The following is a 21,697-nucleotide window of genomic DNA, read 5'->3' as shown; positions in this document are numbered from 1 at the left end:
TTAATCAGTTCGATCTTGTTAATTTTCTACTACAATGCGAACTGGCAAGCTTCTATATGCTCTTCTATTTGTGGTTTTGGTGTTGGATTGGTTACACGTGAATTCAACCACTAGCCATAGTTTGATTACAAAACTGAAGAAAAGAATGAGTAGATAAGTACTATTTGTAATAAGTAGCGAGTACTTTGTGTTGGTAATAGCCGCAAACAGGATATATTCGTCTCTTTAAATGGATATAACATGTCTTGGGAATAAACCCCCTACAGAAATAATATTCACGGTAATAAAAGCAAAATAATAACGTAGCACCGAGATACGATAATTAACAAGAATAAAAGAGTGACAACGACACCAAGATTTTTACGTGAAAAACCCTTTTGAATAAGGGAAAAACCACGGTCCCGAGATGAGCAACTAATATCACTATAACAAGGAATTTTACACTTTGTAGATCCGAGTAAAATACCCCAAAGACCACTACAACACTCAAAAGAAATAACCTTGTTTTGATATTCTCACCTCACTATAATATCGCTCATTCTCTATTTTTTTCACAGATTATTTTCTTAAACCCTGTCTGTGATGCCTCACTCTTTCTTTCTCTCCTTTTTTTGGTGTGTAGAAATGAGAGCTGAAGCTCTCCTTTTATAGCTGAAGCCTCACTCTCTAAAGCCTACTATATTTGACAATTTACACACACTTTTCCTTCTTTTTCTTCAATGTTGACAATTCAAAAATTAAAGAAATTTTCAGCCAAATATTTTCCTTAGGCACATGCTTATTACTTTGGCTTTTGAATGAGATTAACCCCATCAATCTCCCCCTCCAATCTATTCATCTAGAGGAGGTAGCACTGTTTTCTAGTTTGAGTGCATGCCGACAAGTTCTTTGCATAGCTCGAACTTGTCTCTTGGTACCACCTTGGTCAACATATCAGCAGGATTTTCACTCGTGTGAATCTTTTTGACCTGTAAAGATTCGTTCTCCACCTGCTCACAAATCCAATGATATCTCACATCTATACGCTTTGTTCTTGCGTGGTACATGGGGTTCTTGCTCAAGTCTATTGCACTTTGACTGTCGCAATAGATAACATACTCCTTTTGATGCAATTCCAGCTCTTGAAGAAACCGCTTGAGCCATATCATCTCCTTGCCAGCTTCTGTAGCGGTAATGTACTCTGCTTCAGTTGTTGAAAGTGCAACACACTTCTGCAATTTAGATTGCCATGATATAGATCCCCTTGAAAAAGTAAATAGATATCCAGTAGTAGATTTTCTATTATCAGTATAACCGACCATATCAGCATCCGTGTATCCCTTCAAGATTGGATCAGATCCTCCAAAACAGAAGCAATCTCCCACGGTACCTCTTAGGTAACTGAGTATCCACTTGACTTCTTCCCAATGTTCCTTTCCAGGATTTTCAAGGAATCTGCAAATAACACCAACTGCATGAGCCAGGTCTGGTGCATACCATTGCATACATCAAGCTTCCGACTGTTGAAGAATAAGGAACTCTAGCCATGTTCCATTTCTCCTCCATTGTTGTAGGACACATCTTCTTGCTCAACTTTAGATGACTAGCAAGAGGTGTGCTGACTGGCTTAGCATTCTTCATGTTAAAGCGTTCCAGTACACGTTCAATGTACCTCTCCTAAGACAGCCACAACTTTCTGCTTGTTCGCTCTCGAATTATCTTCATACCTAGAATTTGTTGTGCTGGGCTCAAGTCCTTCATATCAAATGACTTGGACAAATCTCCATTCAACTTTGCGATCAACCTCTTATCTTTTCCTACAATTAACATGTCATCCACGAACAATAATAATATAATAAAGTTATTCTCAAAATATTTTTTGAAGTATACACATGGATCAGAATAGGTCTTTATATATGTTTGACTTTTTATGAATGAGTCAAACTTTATGTACCACTGCCTTGGTGCCTGCTTCAATCCATAAAGACTCTTATTTAATTTGCACACCATGTGTTTATTTTCAGCTACTTCAAATCTTTCTGGCTGCTCCATATAAATCTCCTCTTCCAAATCTTCATGAAGAAATGCAGTTTTCACATCCAATTGCTCCACTTCAAGATCTAGGCTAGCTGGTAAGCTCAAAATTGTTCGAATAGAAGTCATTTTGACAACATGTGAGAAAATTTCGTCAAAATCAATACATTTTTTTTATGTTCGAAGCCTTTAACCACCAATCGAGCTTTGTATCTGACCAGCTTGCCATTTTCATCTTTCTTGAGTTTAAAGACCCACTTACATTTGAGTGATCTTTTACCCTTTGGAAGTTCAACCAGCTTATACGTGTCATTTTTCTGCAGAGATTTCATCCATTCTTGCATGGCTTTTATCCACTGGTTCTTTTCTGTATGGGACAACACCTCTTTAAAACTTTCTGGCTCCCCCTCATCACTGACGAGGACATACTCTGTGACGGGGTACCTACATGACTCTACCCTCGGCCTTTCTGATCTCATCACAGAAGGTAGGGGCAGGAGTTATCAAAGGAGTTCGAGCAACTATGGTAGATCCGGAGCTCGTGGGAAGTCTAAGAACCGGTCCAAATCAAGAGCCAGAAATTGCTACAATTGTGATCAACCAGGTCACTTCAAAGAGGTATTGATGGGGTCCACCTCATTTAAAAGCCAAAGTAATAGGCATGTACTTAAGGAAAATATTTGGCTGAGAATTTCTTTGGTTTGGTAGCCAACTTTGTTGAATTGTCAACATTGAACAAAAAGAAGGAAAATATTTGGCTGAGAATTTCTTTGGTTTAGTAGCCAAATTTGTCGAATTTCTTTGGTTTGGTAGCCGACTTCGTTGAATTGTCAACATTGAAGAAAAAAAAGAAAAAGTGTGTGCAAATTGTCAAGAGAGTGAGGCTTCGGCTATAAAAGGAGAGCTTCAGCTCTCATTTCTACACACCAAAAAAATTAAACAAAGTTGGCTACTAAACCAAAGAAATTCAACAAAGTTGACTACCAAACCAAAGAAATTCTCAGCCAAATATTTTACTTAGGCACATGCCTATTACTTTGGTTTTTGAATGAGATGGACCCCATCAACACCTCTTTAAGACTTTCACTGTCGGTAGTACTATACTCGATGAAAAGAAAAGAAAAAATGTCTGGAATAAAGTACGAGGTAACAAAATTCAACAACTGGTATCAGAGCCAAAATACTTTGGGTTGGTGATAGCAGCAAACAGGATATATTGGTCTCTTTAAATGGATATAACATGTGTCATTTTTTATAATATGAACTACTACTTAGTATTATTTACTGCTTCATGCATGCTAAAAATCCCCCTTTTTCTATAAGAAATAGTCGTTTACATTTTAGCCATTTAGTAAAATCCGGATAAAGACTGTAGATGGCATGATTTGCTGCGGGATTCTGTTGTTGAACTTGTCAATTAGATAAGGAGGAATTTTAATGCTAATATTCAGGGTTAAATACATTGAGAAAGAACCTATTCGCATTAAATGTTGATACTAAACCAATGAACAACGAACATGTATTCTTTTACATATATTTTTATCACGTTAATTATTGTATAGTTTTGCCTCAATATATCATCTAATCATGATTAAATTAATTAATTTAGTGTAAACATCGATGATAGATAAATTATTTTTAGGTAAATATTTATCTGCATCTGGTATTTACACCAAATCAAGCAATTTAACCTTAATATTTAAAATTAAATTGAAAAGTTAAGTAATAAATATGCATATGAAAGACGTGTCTTGTAATTATTTGTTTGGTGTAAACACGACCACATATTATTTAAAATTAGCGTTATTTCCATGTATTTATTAGTATCTTCATAATTTGTTTGTTTGATAACTCGGGTGAGAAATCTAATAGTTTTCGTCAATGACTCAACCTAAAAAGGATTCTAATTGAACTACACCTCTTCCCTAAACACAAAATCCCATAATTCCATTTTCAGAACACACCAATTAAGCAAAAACCAAAGATGAGGCGTTTCATTGCTCTTGCACTTGTCGTAGCTGTTTTTCTAATGATTTCCTTTTCTCAGTGTCACGGTTATCCATTCTCTCTTCTTTCCATGTTTTTTCCCCTTGGATTCTTACTTTATTAGAAATTGACTACAAAATGTGGATTAGTAATCTTTGTTGAAATATTCTTTGTTCACTAACTTTATTCTGCTGTTTTGATTGTTTAGGATTCGGTAGAAAAACATTGGGATCTTTTGGCTATGGACACACCCATAGAGTTTTGCTTGAGGTTCGTTTCTTTTTCTTTTTTTCTTTTGTAATTTTATTTGAATGCTTTCTGTCCCAAAAGGAACAATATTATTTGGTCATGAAAATTATTTTTACTATGAATAAATATTGTGTATGGTAGAATGAAATGGTTGAGTAATTGAAAAATGAGATCATTCAGGAATGGAATATTCATCAAGGGTTGAGAGTAATTGAATTTTTGGTCGTAGATCCGTAACACAAGAAAGTGTTTTTAATTATTCCAGCAGAAATGAAACACTCTGTGTCAATTTTATATCATAAAGTTATTATTTGTGAATTATATAACTTCTTTTTTTACCACTTTTTTATACAACTCAAATTATCTCTGGTTATAAAATTTTACTAGTACTTATAGTGCTTAAAAGATTGAGGTGTCCAAGTCCAATGGAGACCGATGTTTAGACGATCTGATCCTCCTGCTCCAAAATCTATTGTTCTTTTTGAAACAAAAGGAAATATTTTTTTATGTATTCTCTAAATTTGAATATCTTATTTCAAAAGGATTGAGAAATTAACATGTAAATTCACTTTAAAAATTAGATGTATCTTCGTACTTGTAATTCCAAAGTTCTTTTGAGACGGAAGGTGTATACTATTTTCATCGTGGTTCATTTCATATTTTTCCTTGACTCTTTTTGAGGGTTTAAAATATAGAATTCATGCGGATATTTTAAGGGCAAGTAATACATTTGGTTGGTCGGCCCAAAATAATTGTATCCGCTAGTCAATATACAAAAAATACATATTAATTATGCATAAAAATATGATTACTTTTTGTATATTATATATTAATATACAAAAAATTTACATTTCGCCTGCAATTTTAAATTGAGAGCGACTATTGTGTGATTTTTCCATAATTTAATTTAACGTGACAGGAGAAACCAAGGACAGCGTACGAGGCGGACTATGCATATGCTGGGCCAAACTTCAATTCCCATTCTGGTTTTCTTTTTTCTCCACCTTTTCCTCCGCCACCTCAACCTCAAGACATGAATTGACCTTTTAAGCTTCATCAGTTTTATCTCTTCAGTTGATGAGATTTGCAAATTTTTTATGATTGTTTTCATATGCGCAAAATACAACATTGGTTGGACTGCTGAAATTAATTGCATTTGTCAGCTGAAATGTGAATAAAATATGTATATTTTTATATGTAATACACATATATTCAAAAATATATATTTTGTCGGATATTATTTTAAGAGCGACTAAAAATTATGTATTTCTCTTTTTCATATTCTGGATTTTCATCACCAACTAGACTACCAAAAGTTTTGGAATACTAACATATCCAAGGTGGATTCATGTAGTAGTAGTTATACCAACCTTTCTTTTATGATTAAAACCTATGAGAAGCCAATTGACTCTTAAGCCCGAAACAACCTGACACATACTTGGTATGAAAAGTTAGTACTGATGGTACAATTCAGGGTATAGAAACTAAAATTCTTTTCATTAAATTTGACTCATAAATAATTAGGAGAGTAAGGAATATTCTACTTAGCAGCAACTTGTTGTCAAAACCCAAAATCTAACCCGTCGTGATGGCGCCTATCGTGGTACTAGGCAAACCGACCTATCCAAAACACTTTTAAAATTTAACAGAAGTGAATTAAGACATTTAAAATAACCGGAGTTTCTCATAAATACGGGGTAAAACCCAAATAAAATATAAGTGCGGAAAAATAGCCCGACATCGGGGTGTCACTAAGTCATGAGCATCTAGATAACCAAACTAATACAACCAGTGTCTAAGTATCAATACAAGACGTAAAGAAATATAGAAGGAGTAACAAGGTCCTGCGGACGCTGACAGCTATCTTGCAGTCTCCGAAACTCAAACAGTGCAAGGTGTAGCATGAGTACAACCAACTTAGCAAGTAACAAAAATAAATAAGGAACTGAGAAGCAGTGACGAGCTATACAGTACAGTTCATTTTAAAAATTTTCACTAAAGAGTGAACATGCTTTCAAATCTTGTGGTATAAGTCAAATCAGTTCGCGTTCGTGTAAAACAGATATGAATCTTCCAGAAATTTCACAACAACAATAGATAACAACTGAGTGCAACAATAAATAAAAGCAAGTACAACCTCTTAAGGCAGTAGCCACTCAACCCACCTCAACAGCTCACACTCTCGACTCTCAGCCCTCAACACACACTCTCAATAGTTACCTGTGCTCACTGGGGGTGTTCAGACTCATGAGGGGCTCCTACAGCCCAATCGCTAATCCGCACGGACAACTCACGTGTTGCACGGACAACTCACATTCTATAATATCATATCTGGATCCGCACGGACAACTCTCGTGTTGCACGGACAACTCACGTGACATAGTATAAACATAAGGATACGCACGAACAACTCACGTGCCATATAACAATACCTCACAACCAGTCCCTCGGCCTTACTCAGTGATGAACCTCTCTAGTCTCACAGCTCTCAATAAAGAAAGGGAAACACAGCCCAAATCAAAGTGTTACAGTATATCATCAGGGAAAACAAATAACAGAGACTAAGGTAAATATGTACAGGAATTACTATGACCAAGTATAACTACCATGAGCAGGAATATAGCCTAAGCATGATTTCTAACATGAAAATAGTCAAGTTCTAATAGAGAGGAATGCATATAAACACAATTAAAGGCTATTAGACTTTACAGTCTCCCGGAACGGACCAAGTATCAATCCCTCACGGCGTACATCCACACGCCTGTCACATAGCATGGGTGCCACCTCCAAATAGTCACATTATACCAAACTTCGGGTTTCATACCCTCAAGACCAGATTTAAAATTGTTACTTACCTCAACAGTGTAGAACTCCTACTCCAGAATGCTCTTTCCTCTCGAACCAGATGACCTGAATCTAGCAACGAGCAATAGAATACGGTCAATATGAGCTAAAGGAATAAATCCCACAAGGAAAATACCAATTTATAGGCCAAATCCCGAAATTCACTCAAACCCGACCCTCGGACCCACGTCTTGAAATTTGACAAAAGTTCCAAAACCCGAAAGCACATTCACTCCCGAGTCAACCCATACTAAATTCATCAGAATCCGACCTCATTTGGTACCTCAATCCCCAATTTACTCTCTCCAAAATCCCAAGCCCTAACCCGTTATTTCACTCCAAAAATCCTACTAATTAGGTGAAAAATTAATGAGAAAATACTATAGCCAATGATAATAGAGCTCAAGCAACTTACCTCAGTGAATACCCTTGAATCCACTCTGAAAATCACTCCAAAAGCTTCAAAACCCGACTTGAAAATGGTGGAAATGAACCAAAATTCGCGAAGTGTTCAATTTATAGTTTCTGCCCAGGTCTTTCGCATCTGCGGCTAAATATGCGCACCTGCGGTGCCGCATCTGTGAAAGAACCTCCGCACCTGCGGAAAATCAATAAAACCCCCAACTTCGCACATGCGCTCCATATTCGCATCTGCGACCACGCAGGTGCGGAAAAGACCTCGCACCTGCGGCCACTGCCTGACCTCTCACTTCCGCTTCTGCGGCACCTATCCGCATCTGCGGACTCGCAGATGCGACCTATCTTACGCACCTGCGGACCCAGCCTACCTCAACACTGTCCGCACCTGCGAACTCCAACGCTCGCCTGCGACCTCGCACCTGCGGCTCCCCCTCCGCACGTGCAGAAATACGAGTAGCAGCAGCTTCAGCTGCATTTTGTTTTCCAACTTCAACAATCTGTTAACCACCTGGAACCACCCCGAGTCCCCCGAGACCTCAACCAACCATACCAACAAGTCCTATATCAACATACAAACTTAGTCGAGCCTTCGAATCACTTAAAACAACATCAAAACACCAAATTACCCTCGGATTCAAGCATAAGAACTTCTAACCTTCCAAGTTCGACAACCGATGCCGAAACCAACCAAACCACGTCCGAATGACCTCAAATTTAACACACACGTCACAAATGACACCACGAACCTACTCCAACTTCCGGAATTTTATTCTGACCCCGATATCAAATTTTTCACTTCCGATCAAAATCGTCAAATTTTTAACTTTGGCCAATTCAAGCATAATTCTACTACGGACCTTCAAATCACATTCCGGACGCACTCCCAAGTCCAAAATCACCTAACTAAGTTAATGCAATCATCAGAATTCAAGTCCAAAATCGTTTACATATAAGTCAACATCCGGTTGACTTTTCCAACTTAAGCTTCTACTTTAGAGACTAAGTGTCTCAATCCACTCTAAAATCACTCCGGACCCGAACCAACAACCCGATATAACATAATATAGCTGAAAGCACAGAAGGAAGCAGAAATGGAAAAAACGGGGCTATAACTCTCTAATGACCCAAAATGTCATCTTTAAATTTAATAAGTAATTCTGTATTCTAAGACCTCAAAAAGTACCATTTATTATTCCTCGATTTGCATGCGCAGTCCGTAAAATTTTATGGAAAATTTTTATGTGAAAAATAGATTAAAATGTGAAATAGAGCTTTAAAACTCAACTGAGTTAATTTTGGTCAACATTTTGAGCAAACGGACCTGGATCAGTGTTTTGACAGCTTCAGTAGCTCCGTATCGTGATTTGGGACTTGGGCATATGCCCGGAATTTAATTTGGAGGTCCCTAACTCAAGTTATGACCATTTAACGAAAACTAGTAATTTAAAGGCTAAAGATTTTCAAGTTTGACCACGGGGTTGACTTTTTTTATAGCGGAGCCGGAATCCGATTCTGGAAATTTGAAGAGCTCCGTTATGTCATTTATGACTTGTGTGCCAAATTTGAAGTTATTCCGGATTCATTTAATATGTTTTGGCACGAAATTTGTAAATTGAAATATTTAAAACTCAAAGTTCGAATCGGGATGTGAATTATAATTCCAGCATTGTTTGACGTGATACGAGACCCCGAGTAAGTCCGTATTATATTATTGGACTTGTTGGTATATTCGTACGGGGTCCCGAGTACCCCCGAGAGTGATACGGATTGAAATCAGATCAAGAATTGGACTTAAGCAAAATCTGTATTTTTCAATCTGCTGTAATCGCACCTGCGGATTTTTCTCGTAGGTGCGAGCTCGCAGAAGCGAGCCTTCGATCGCAGATGCGCCCGGGCGGGGCTGGACAAAATTTCGCAGGTGCGAGATTTTTCCTCCGCAGGTGCGAGGCCTCGCCTGGCAGCCCCACTTCGCAGATGCGAGCTCGCATGTGCGAGCCCAGGCACCGCATGTGCGGAAATGCCTGGGCAATGTATATATCGAAGAGTCCAATATTTTTACTCATTTTGGTCATTTTGAGCTCGGTTAAGGCGAACTTTTGGGCGATTTTTACGGAAAATATTGGGGTAAGTATTCCTTATCCTATATTGATTATATTTCATGATTCCATACTCGTTTATATCATGAATCCGTGAATTTATGGAAGAAAAATCAGATTTTTCTAAAATCTTTCAAAAACGAGAAATTTAGATTTGAAGGTCCATTTGATATCGGAATTGGACAATTTTTATATGGTTGAACTCGTATCGGAACGGGTGTTCGGATTTCGTGAGTTTTTTCGGGATTTGAGACGTGGGTCCCACTGTCAAATATTTAAATGAATTTAGGATTTTTATCCTAAAAAATTATAAATTCATATGTAATTAATTCTTATGATTAGTATTAAATATATCGAATTGTTTGTGAATAGATTTGAAGCTTTCGGGGACAAATTTAAAAGGAAAGGCTGTGATTGAATAATTGATTGGAATTTGCAAAGCGAGGTAAGTGTCGTGGTTAACCTTGACCTGAGGGAATAGAACCCTTAAATTATTTGTTATGTTAATTGCATGCGAACGACGTATAGGCGAGGTGACGAGTGTCTATGTGTCGTCAAATTAATTATTTGCATGCTTACTTGAAAAATCATAAATTATTTTAAATTATAAATTAATTATTATAATAATTATTTCTCTCCTATTCTTTGTCAAATATTAATTATTGAATTCCTTCATTAATTGTTACATGTTATTTGAATTATGTGTTTTAATTGTTATTTGACATTTAGCATATTAAATATTAAACTGCCTATTTTTCCCCTGATTTCTATAATAATTTGCTATTTGTCATTATTTGTTTCATAATTAAATCATAATTGTTGTATGCTTCTTGTCTTATAATTTTATATTAATTGTTGCATTTATTGAAAAAATTTCTTCTATAAGAATTGATTGAAATGGATATATTGGAGGATCGGGTTGCACGTCGCAACAGACTTATTAAAAAGTCCATATTGGAGGATCGGGTTGCACGCCGCAACAAACTTATTAAAAGTCAATATTGGGAGATTGGATTGCACGCCGCAATAGACTTATTGAAAAGTCAATATTGGGGGATCGGATTGCACGCCGCGACAGACTTATTTAAAAGTCTATATATATACTTGATTGAAATAAATATATAACAGACTTATTAAGAGTCAATATTAGGGGATCGGATTGCACGCCGCAATAGACTTATTTAAAAGTAAATATTGGGGGATCGGATTGCACGCCGCAATGGACTTATTTAAAAGTCTATATATATACTTGATTGAAATAAATATATGACAAACCTGATTAAAAGGAATATATTGAGAGAGCGGGTTGCACACTGCAACAGAATTGATTGTGAATATATTGTGAGAGCGGGTTGCACGCTGCAACAGAATTGGGTGAGATAATAATGGATTATGACTGCTGAGTTGGCTTCAATTATTATAAATGAGTTACCTGATTTATTTCTATTATTTGTTGTTGTTATTAATATTGCGTACAGGTTAATGTAAGTGAACCGCCTTAGCCTCGTCACTACTTCGTCGAGGTTAGGCTCAGCACTTACCAGTACATGGGGTCGGTTGTACTGATACTACACTCTGCACTTCTTGTGCAGATTTTGGAGTTGGTCCCAGCGGCGTACCATAGACTTGTTCGGATTTCAGCTACTCGAAGGAGACTTGAGGTATAACTGCATGGCATCCACAGTTCTGAAGTCCCCGTCTATTTTACTTTAGCTGTGTATTTATTTTCAGACAGCTTAATTTTATTCAGATCTTTATTTGTATTTATTCTAGAAACTCGTGCACTTGTGACACCAATTCTGGGGTGGTATTTAGACACCGTTGTTTTTATGGATTATTTCACTATATTTCAAACTTTGCTTCCGCTTTTGTTTCCTTGATTATTAGTACTTTAAAATTAATTTAAAAATTAGTTAATATTATTCTAACGTTGGCTTGCCTAGCAAGTGAAATGTTAGGCACCATCACGGTCCGAAGGAAGAAATTTCGGATCGTGACAAACTCTCGAAACGACCGGTCGAGTCGTTACACTTGTTTAGAGCTACTGCACTTGTAACATTACAATTGAATTGTGACTTCTTTATTTCTAAATTGGTCCCTTACCATGGGCATGGCTATGGTTACATATATAACAGAGACTGTCATTTTTTTGGGGTACTATTTTGCATAACTACAGAGTATTGAAATATTATGAATCCAAAAGAAGCATTTACATTGAGCTGATGTCTACTAGCATGAGATTGAGGGATAATTGATTTTGTTGTAGTATTTGTCACACCTTGTTTTTTCGAAGATAAAGAAGTTTTTTCAATTAAAGTGACATTATTCGAAATGAGATTATTTATTTAATTAGAGTCGTCACTTGGAATATTTATTATGGTGTCCCAAGTCACCGGTTTGTTTTAAAATTCCAAATCGAGGAAATTGACTCTGTTTTAAAATCCGCGAAACACAGAAGATCGGGTAAGAAATTATATTAAATCGGGAGAAGGTATTAGGCATTTTCGGATTCCGTGATATTAGTACGGTCGCTTTAATCATACCTGACTTAATTAATTATTTAAATACATATTTTTAGAACCTATGTGTATTTTATCTTTTACCGCTTTTAATTATGGCGTTATGGACTTATCTTTGAAACATATCACATGTGCGTAAACCTGTTTTATTTAGTGCGCTAAAATCATGTCACGCATACGTGTACACAATTAATCGCGTTTTATTAATTATTAAGATTGTTTTTGGCCAAAGTCGCGCGAACACATACTTTGATTTATTTTTAGAATCATAATTATATCACGCAAACATGTGCATTATCATGATGATATATTAGAATGCGCCTAAAGCATTCTACTAATATTCATAAGTTAATATTCTAAACTAACTTTGAGATTATTTGTGAAGTGGAATTATGGAAAAAGCATGGTGGACCTGCATAGGTAGTTTTAGCTTTGACAGAAGACTCACCGTGAATCACTACTCTATTGAAGAGGACGAACACCCCACTGTAATTCAAATATAAATTCTGGTGATTTGGTTAATTAAAGGCAAGCAAGGATAATTGATTAAACTTAGCAACGATATTGTAACTAAATCAAGGCAAACTCAGTTTTATGAATTAAGCCCAAATTGAGCCTTCATCACAATTAGTTGGGCCTAGCCATATGAGCCCAGCCAAGTTCCAGGCGCAGCTCTTATGGTTTTCGAATCTGAAGACCCCTGAAATGGCCAGCCCAATGCCAAGCTCACTACAAGCCTTAAACATAGTCATTTTCAGAATTGGGCTCCGAATGAGGCCCAAATGACAAAGGAGAGAAGTTACGTCCTCATAGGCTCACACGAATAAGAGGTATATATCAATTACACAAAAAGTTCAACCAATTTGAAAAAAAACATAATATGAGCAGCATTTGTTGACATATTGATTAGTTACACTCATTAATGAACGGATTTATTACAAATGAAATAAAACAATAAGGAAAGAATAATATTCAAGGAAAAGAGAGAGGTAATTCTTATTGAATTTCGGATCATTTACAATGGGGTAAAGCCCCTCTATTTATAGAGGGAAAAATGACTTAGCCACAAAGTAACAAACTCTCTAAAAGATAGACATTCACTCTAAGTACAATTCTATTCATAACACTCCCCCTTGAATGTCTACTCAATAGGTAATGTGCCTTGTTAAAACCTTAACTAATGGGCAAAAAATCTAGTAAAGTAAAAAGAGTACACGTATTTAATAATACGTCTTTTGGTTGCCTCGTTAAAAACCTTGCAAGGAAAACCCAATGGGACAAAACCTTGTAAGGAAAAAAGAGTATAACGTGTATTAACTCCCCCTGATGAGAGCATCAATTCACATCTTTAAGCCTTCGCATCCCGATCTTGTACACTAGCTTCTTGAAGGTTGATGTCGGTAGAGATTTGGTGAACAAATCAGTCATATTATCACTTGAACGAATATGTTGCACATTGATATCACCATTATTTTGAAGATCATGTGTGAAAAATAACTTTGATGAAATGTGCTTTGTCCTATCTCCTTTTATGAATCCTCCATTCGATTGGGCTATGCATGTTGCATTGTCTTCATACAAAATTGTGGGTAGTTTGTCACATTTGTCTCGAATAGGATGTATTATAGACCTCAACCGCACACATTCTCGACTTGCTTCATGAATATCAATTATCTCAGCATGATTAGATGAAGTAGCCACGATTGATTGCTTAGTCGATCGCCAAGATATGACAGTGCCTCCACAGGTAAACGCATAGCTTGTTTGAGATCGAGCCTTGTGTGGGTCGGATAAATACCCAGCATCGGCATAACCAACAAGATCGGGACTGAAATTATTGCTATAAAATAAGCCCATATCAGTAGTTCCTTTTAGATACTGCAGTATGTGTTTGATTCCACTCCAATGTCTCCTTGTAGAAGCAGAGCTATATCTTGCTAAGACATTAACTGAAAAAGTTATGTCACGTCTTGTAGTATTAGCAAGATACATTAGTGCACCAATTGCACTAAGATATAGTACTTCAGGACCAAGTAGCTCTTCATTCTTTTCTTGAGGTCGGAACGGATCCTTATTCACATCAAGTGATCGAACCACCATCAGAGTACTTAATGAATATGCTTCATCCATGTAAAACCGTTTTAATACCTTTTCTGTGTAGGCAGATTGATGAACAAAAATTCCGTTTGCCAAATGTTTAATTTTCAAACCGAGACATAATTTTGTCTTTCCGAAATCTTTCATCTCGAATTCCTTCTTTAAATAATCAATTGCCTTTTGGAGTTCTATAGGAGTTCCAATAAGGTTTATGTCATCAACATATACGGCAAGTACAACAAATTCCGATGTTATTTTTTTTATAAAAACACATGGGCAAATGGCATCATTTATATAACCTTCCTTTAATAAATAATTACTAAGGCGGTTATACTACATTCTTCTTGATTGATTTAGAGACCATACAAAGATCTTTGTAATTTTATTGAAAATATTTCTCGGGACTTTGAATTATGTGCATCGGGCATTTTAAATCCTTCGAAAATTTTTATGTATATCTCATTATCGAGTGAGCCGTAAATGTAGGTTGTAACCACATCCATTAATTGCATGTCAAGATTTTCATGGATAGCAAAACTAATGAGATAACGGAACGTTATAACATCCATAACAGGAGAATACGTCTTTTCATAATCGACATAAGGCCTTTGTGAAAATCCTTGTGCAACAAGGCGTACCTTATATCTTTGTATCTCATTTTTCTCATTCCTTTTACGTAAAAGACCCATTTATAGCCAACGGGCTTAACACCATTAGGCGTTTGGAATACAGACCCAAAAACTTTACGTTTCGCAAGTGAATCTAACTCGGATTGGATTACTTCTTGCCATTTTGGCCAATCACGTCTTTGTCGGCATTCTTCAACAGATTGAGGTTCAGGATCCTCACTATCTTACATAATGCTAGATGCAACATTGTATGCAAAGACATAATCCACCACTATATCCCATTGTTTCAAATTTGTCTCAATATCGATTGGATTTATTAGTAGTTCCTTATTTTCTTGGGTATCATGCTCAGTGATTTTCTCATGAATCTCAGGATTGGTTAAATCGTGGATTTCTTCATGAGACTCTTTCATAGTGCCATCATGATCATTTGTTTTCCTTTTTCTAGGATTTCGATCCTTAGAACCCAATGGTCTGCCACGTTTTAGGCCTGCTTTTGACTCGTTAGCTATGACACTAGAAGATTGTCCAACGGGGACATCAATGCGGATTGGAACATTCTTTACAGGGATATGTGATTTTGTTATCCTTTTCAGATCCGTAAATGCGCCTGGAATTTGATTTGATATTTTCTGTAAATGGATAATCTTTTGCACCTCTTTTTACAAATAGAGGCGCGTGGATCAAGATGAGATAATGATGGATTTTTTCATGAAATTTCCCGTTTGATTTCACCAATTTCACCCCCTAATTTTGGAGAAAATACCTCATCGAATCGACAATCTGTAGATCGAGCAGTGAACAAATCTCCCGTTAATATTTCGAGGTAGCGAATAATGGACGGCGATTCAAATCCAACATATATTCCTAACCTTCTTTGGGGACCCATTTTGATGCGATATGGCGGGGCTACAAGCACATATACTGCGCATCCAGAAATTCGTAAATTGGATATATTAGGTTTATGACCCAAAACTAATTACAACGGGAAATATTTATGATAATTTGTCGGTCTGAGACGAAGCATTACTGCATGCAAAATGGCATGACCCCAACAGAAATGGGTAACCTTGTTTTCACGAGTAACGGTCTTGCAATCAATTACAGATGTTTAATTAAAGACTCTACAAGGCCATTTTAAGTGTGAACATGAGCTATAGGATGTTCCACTTTTATCCCAATTGATAAGCAATAATCATTAAATGCTTGGGATAAAAAATCATCAGCATTATCAAGTCGAATAGACTTAATTGGATTATCGGGAAACTGTGCCCGTAATTGAATTATTTGTGCCATTAATTTTACAAATGCGGGGTTGCGAGATGATAATAGGCATACATGAGACCATCTAGAAGACGCATCTATTAAGACCATAAAATATCTAAACGACCCACTAGGTGGGTGAATAGGTCCACAAATATTCCAATCGATAATGTCAAAGTACAAAAGTATTGAAATTAGTAACCTTTTGATTTACAATAGAATGTGCCTCAATTGAACTTATTCTTATCCAATACAGTCCACTAGACAAAGATGGGAATTTCTCAATAACCCTTTTCTGGCTAGAGATATTTTTGGTAACGATGAGATATTCAAGGTTATTCTCATCTATTGTCTCAATATGATATCCATTTTAGCGGATATCTTTAAAACTCAACAAGTCCTCTTGTACTTGGAGGAGAACATTACATTATTTATGATAAGCATTGTTCCCTTAGGTAGAGTTATAATAGCTCTTTCAGAGCCTTCAATTAAATTACTACTACTAAAAATTATAGTAACATCTGCCTTATACATACTTAAATGAGAGAAATATTTCTTCTCTTTGAATATAGTATGTGTCGTATATGAATCAATTAATTAAATATTTTTACAATTAAAACTCGATCCAAGTTTGCTTTGTGAGGTATCCATATTTGATTCACATGGTTTGACATACAAAAGAAATATATGAATAAACATCAGTATTATTAGAGAAAAAGAAAAAATAAATAAAATTAAATCAATGGTTCAATAGTGACTTTTAATGCAATTTCGAGCAAACTCTAATTATGATACAAACAATTACATAGCTAAGAATAATGCAATTATTGTCACATATTTTAAAAAATGTAATAGTGAACAAGTTGACTGTTAACATAACAAGAAGTTAATTTCTCTCTTATCATTCTGCTCCGATTCTTAAAACTTTCCACCAATAATTTTTAATGTAAAACATGCAAGCCTAAACTCATTTTGGTAGACATGGGTTCAGACAGGGGCGGAGCTACAGCAGTGGGTGTGGGTTCGGGCGAACCTTATATTTTTATTGAAATATTTACTAAATCTATATAAATATATACTGCCGAATCCAGTAACAAAAGGGGTCTTGATTCAATGGTAAGGACTGTGGGTTCACTGGGAAATATGGGGGTTCTATTCTTGTTAAAAGCAGTATTTTATTTTAAAATTTAGAACCCACACACTTCAAATCCTAGCTCCGCCTCTGATTTCAGTGTACTTCTCAAATATCAAAATTGACGGAGAACTCCAAGTTTTATTAACTATTATTTGACTCATTAATTGTCCAAGAATAAAGAACATTAAGTTCATTTCTTTGGTGTTAGATGTTCTTCGTTTTACTAGCCTCTTTCGTCTGTTTAGTACTTAACCAATTATCAATTTGTTGTTTTGCTAGTCAACAGAAAAGTTAAGTAAACCAAATCAATAACAAATAATGATTAATCAAAACAAAGTCAGATAGAACGAAAGCTTTATTAAATAACCGACTATCGCTAAACTAATTGATACTAATTGAAAAACTAGTATTGATGTAAAGACTATGATTACATGATCTTTATTCACTAATTACTATGAATAGATAAAAATCAAATTATTCAATCATCTTTAATCACGGATCTATCACCGATCAAGTAGTCTATTTTTTTATTAGGGTGCTCAAAACAATCTGTCACATCCAAATGGGTGATGTCAAATTCATTGTCATAGACAAAATTAGCTTCAGGGCCTTTATTCTTTAGAGGTGCTTGATAAAGCTCAACCAAATGTCTTGGTGTACGATAAATATTTGCCAAGTACCCTTTTCCACCGCAACGGTAGCATTCGGTTTCTCAACCATTTGTCTTTGGCTTCTCATCTTTCCCTTTCCAATTTTGGTGGTTATTTTTCTTTGGGGGATGATTAATACCAGAAAAATTTCTTCCTTGTCCGCGGCCACGACCACGAATAGGGTCACGGCCTTTTTCACGCTTAGCATAATGGGAATACACCTCATCCACTTCAGGCAATAGTGTAGACCCAATAGGTCGATTATCGTGATTTCTCTTGAGCAGGTCATTGTTTCGTTGAGCCACAAGGAGAAGAGAAATCAACTCAAAATACTTCTTGAAACCTTTCTCTCGGTACTGCTATTGTAAGACCATATTGGAGGCATGAAACGTTGTGAACGTTTTTTCAAACATATGATAGTTAGTGATACTATCTCCTCAGAGTTTCCACTTAGAAGTAATTCTGAACATCGCCGAATTGTATTCAGAAACAGACTTATAGTCTTGGAGCCTCAGATGAGCCCAATCATATCGTGCTTGGAAGTGTGACCAACTTTAAGTTGTCCTATTTTTCCCTTAAGATATTCCACAAAACAAGTGGATCTTTGACTGTGTGATATTCTATTTTCAACCCTTCATCAAGGTGATGGAGCAAGAAAATCAAGGTCTTAACACAGTCTTGGGTAGATGCTTTATTTTTATCTTTAATGGTATCTCCAAGACCCATTGCATCTAAATGGATTTCAGCATCCAACAACCACGACATATAGTTCTTGCCCGAAATTTTAAGGGCAACGAACTTTCGTTTCATAATATCAAACATTATTAAAAGAGTAGAAAAATTATACCTTAGTCTTCTCAAAGAGTTTCTTGAGACGGTAGAGTCTCGTGCTGATAACGTGAAATAAAACAATAAGGAAAGAATAATATTGCAAGGAAAGAGAGAGGTAATTCTTATTGAATTTCAGATCATTTACAATGAGGTAAAGCCCATCTATTTATGGGGAGGAAATGACTTAGCCACAAAGTAACAAACTCTCTAAATGATAGAGATTCACTCTAAGTACAATTCTATTCATAACAACAAACCTGTTTTCAACTCATTTTTACACCAAAAAAAAAACTATCCATAAGAAATAGTCTCCAAATCCTAAACTAAATAACAACGTAACTGAGATCAAATCAAAATACAAACGAACTCCTCCATATTTCTTCTTCAAAATTCCAGATCTATATAGCACTGGTCAATACATTACTGCTGGATATGGACATTTCTTCAACTTCAAACCAACCTGAAAATCTCAATTCTAACTTCATTTTAACTGGTCAACATATATAATTTAAAATGTTTCCATGATTACTACATCATGAACACTTATGTTCAGATTTATACTAGTTCTATATGCTGAAATTTCAGATCCAGTTCTACTCGCAAACAAACATGGCAGATAATATTCAATCAAACACATAAATGACTAAACTACTTCAAGGAACATTTATCAAACATATAGTCGACCCATGATTGCAAGTCTGATGATATTATAGCATTTGAGTACTGTTATATCGAAGGAGAGTATCCGTACCTTAACAACAGCCAAAGCAACAAGGAAGAAGGAAAATATAACTCTAATTTTTTAGAAGTGCAGCTAGAAATCAGATTCAACCACAACTTGACAACACAACAACAAATAGCAGAAATTGAAACTGGACTGAACTTCAATCCCAAAAATATGAGGCCAAATAGCTGTAATTGAAGCAAACTGAGAAGAATTCCTTTTTTTTTTTTTAGCTTTTTCTCATATTTTCTGAAATTTTAACGCTGAAATTCCAGAACTTTTGCGTGAAAATGAGAGTAAAGATGAGTGAAAGGAAAATGTGTCTGAAAATGCAGGAATTAATATGTCCTAAAATCTGCGGGAGGGGTGTCTTTTATAGCAAAATGAGAGAATGATCTGAAAAATATGACAACTCTAAAAAATAGGGGAAAAGGCATCTTTCTCTAACAGATTTTGTACAACTGTCCCTTTCAGATGTTCCTCTCTTTCCTTCCAGCCCCCCCTCCCCCTTGTACTTTAAACCTTAAGTTCCCTTTTGACCTAATTTCTATTGTTTTATTGCTTTTTGGCCCCGACTAATCTCTTCTGGAACCTTTCCAACAAATAATAAAAAGATTCAATCAAAATATTTAATTCTCCAATTACCCTTTTAAGCCTCGTAAAGTACCCTTCATTATTTTAGTATTTGCAAATCACAGACTTCTTTTACTTGTATTTACTTTTGTTACCTTTTAAACTCACCCAACCTCACACGTTTGGGCCTGGATCAAGTGATATTAGCCCAATGACACCTATCAATACAAGCCCGAATTCCTCAAAGCCCAAACAAGAATCAGGGAACAAAAATATGCAAGAGTTTTAGCTAATTCGACCTTCAATTAACAGATGCAGACGATATACAATCATAGCTGATTAAACATGCATTCAACTAATCTAAAAATCTTTAAATTATCCTAAACCAAAAATCAATTAACTGATCATTTAACACTACAAGCATATGACAAACATTAAGCATGCTCAAGTAAATAAATCAAAAGAAATTAGGGATAAAAGCAAAGAAATTACCGATGGTGGTCCAACTGTCGGCAAAAGAAACCCGGACAACAACCAATGCCGTGACATGAACACTGGTTCAACGCACGAAAGCGGAACCGGTGCTACACATAACGATATCGATCAACTGGCCGGTAAAAATCAATTGAAGAGGTTGGAGGAATTTGAACCCTAAAGGTCTGCTACCTTGAACGTTCCTTATGTTCTTGGCTTATGGTTCGGACGGCTATGAATGAGGGAGAGAGAATGCGAGAAACTATTTGAAGTTTTCAGATGGGTCAAACAGAAAATGACCAGCTCCCAGCGAACATGAAATCACACTAAAACTAACACCAATCGACAGCTTATGTCAAAATCCATCGTTCGATATAAATTTTAACGTGAAAAGGGGTCGGAATCGGTCAAGAGATGAAAATGGGTGATTTTGCATTTTCGGCCAAACCTACATCTAGTAATCGAAGAGATCTAGTGTTTTTTTTGGAAATCTTATGACGGGAGGGGCATGAGGAGGTGATGGGGAGTATGGGGTGAAATTTTGGGTGGATTTAGAGTGCGTCGCCGTCGTAGGCGATTTCTGGCAGCGGCTCTGAGCGGATAGTGAGAGAGATGGAGAAATGAAGGGGGGGGGGGGGGGGGTCTCTAGGGTTTGGGGGGTATGTTAGGACAATTATAAAGGATTAGGGATTGGAGTTCTCAGCCGTTGGATTAAATCTGATGAATGGTTGTGATTATTTTAAGCCAAAACGAGGTCATTTGGGTTATAGGGGAATTTGACCGCATTATGGAGACTGGGCTTGGGGCGAAATTTGGACGGGTTTTGTAATTTAATTGGGTTGTTGGGCATTGGCCCAATTCGAAGACAAGACTAAACAATTCCCTTTTCTCTTCTAATTCCTTTTTCAAAAATAGCCAACTTAATTGAACTCCTAGTTACTCCTCTTTTGCATTACTAAACCACTTATCAACTAATTAAAATTGTGAATCAATTTAAGCCAATAAAATTAAAACATGCAAAGAAAATGACTAATGTAGTAATATTTTTTTGTGATTTTTATTTTATGAATGCAACTAACACGTGATTAATTCCTAAATGCAATTAACACTAAATGAAAGATAAAATATTTTTCGATGATTTTTTATGATTTAAAACTATGCATTTAAAAATATGATTAAATCCTAAAATGCAAC

The 21,697-nt window shown here is 36.0% G+C and overlaps 3 long non-coding RNA genes across 3 annotated transcripts; 1 reads left to right on the top strand and 2 right to left on the bottom strand.

The window, feature by feature from the left end:
* Nucleotides 1-601: 601 nt before the first annotated feature.
* On the bottom strand, nt 602-3,013 carry LOC138905323 (uncharacterized). Its single transcript, XR_011413537.1, has 2 exons — nt 2,939-3,013; nt 602-699 (listed from the first exon to the last, which is right to left on the bottom strand). It is a non-coding gene; the product is annotated as an uncharacterized lncRNA (long non-coding RNA).
* An 839-nt stretch (nt 3,014-3,852) lies between these two features.
* On the top strand, nt 3,853-5,483 carry LOC138905322 (uncharacterized). The gene is made up of 3 exons (XR_011413536.1): nt 3,853-4,067; nt 4,208-4,269; nt 5,168-5,483. It is a non-coding gene; the product is annotated as an uncharacterized lncRNA (long non-coding RNA).
* Nucleotides 5,484-18,829: 13,346 nt separating this feature from the next.
* On the bottom strand, nt 18,830-21,138 carry LOC104116512 (uncharacterized). The gene is made up of 2 exons (XR_690854.2): nt 20,522-21,138; nt 18,830-19,192 (listed from the first exon to the last, which is right to left on the bottom strand). It is a non-coding gene; the product is annotated as an uncharacterized lncRNA (long non-coding RNA).
* Nucleotides 21,139-21,697: the final 559 nt, after the last annotated feature.

This window comes from Nicotiana tomentosiformis, chromosome 2, assembly GCF_000390325.3.
Source record: "Nicotiana tomentosiformis chromosome 2, ASM39032v3, whole genome shotgun sequence".
NCBI classification, from domain to species: domain Eukaryota; kingdom Viridiplantae; phylum Streptophyta; class Magnoliopsida; order Solanales; family Solanaceae; genus Nicotiana; species Nicotiana tomentosiformis.
The sequence above is the reverse complement of the archived record's forward strand: the minus strand, read 5'-3'. Positions and strand labels throughout refer to the sequence as shown.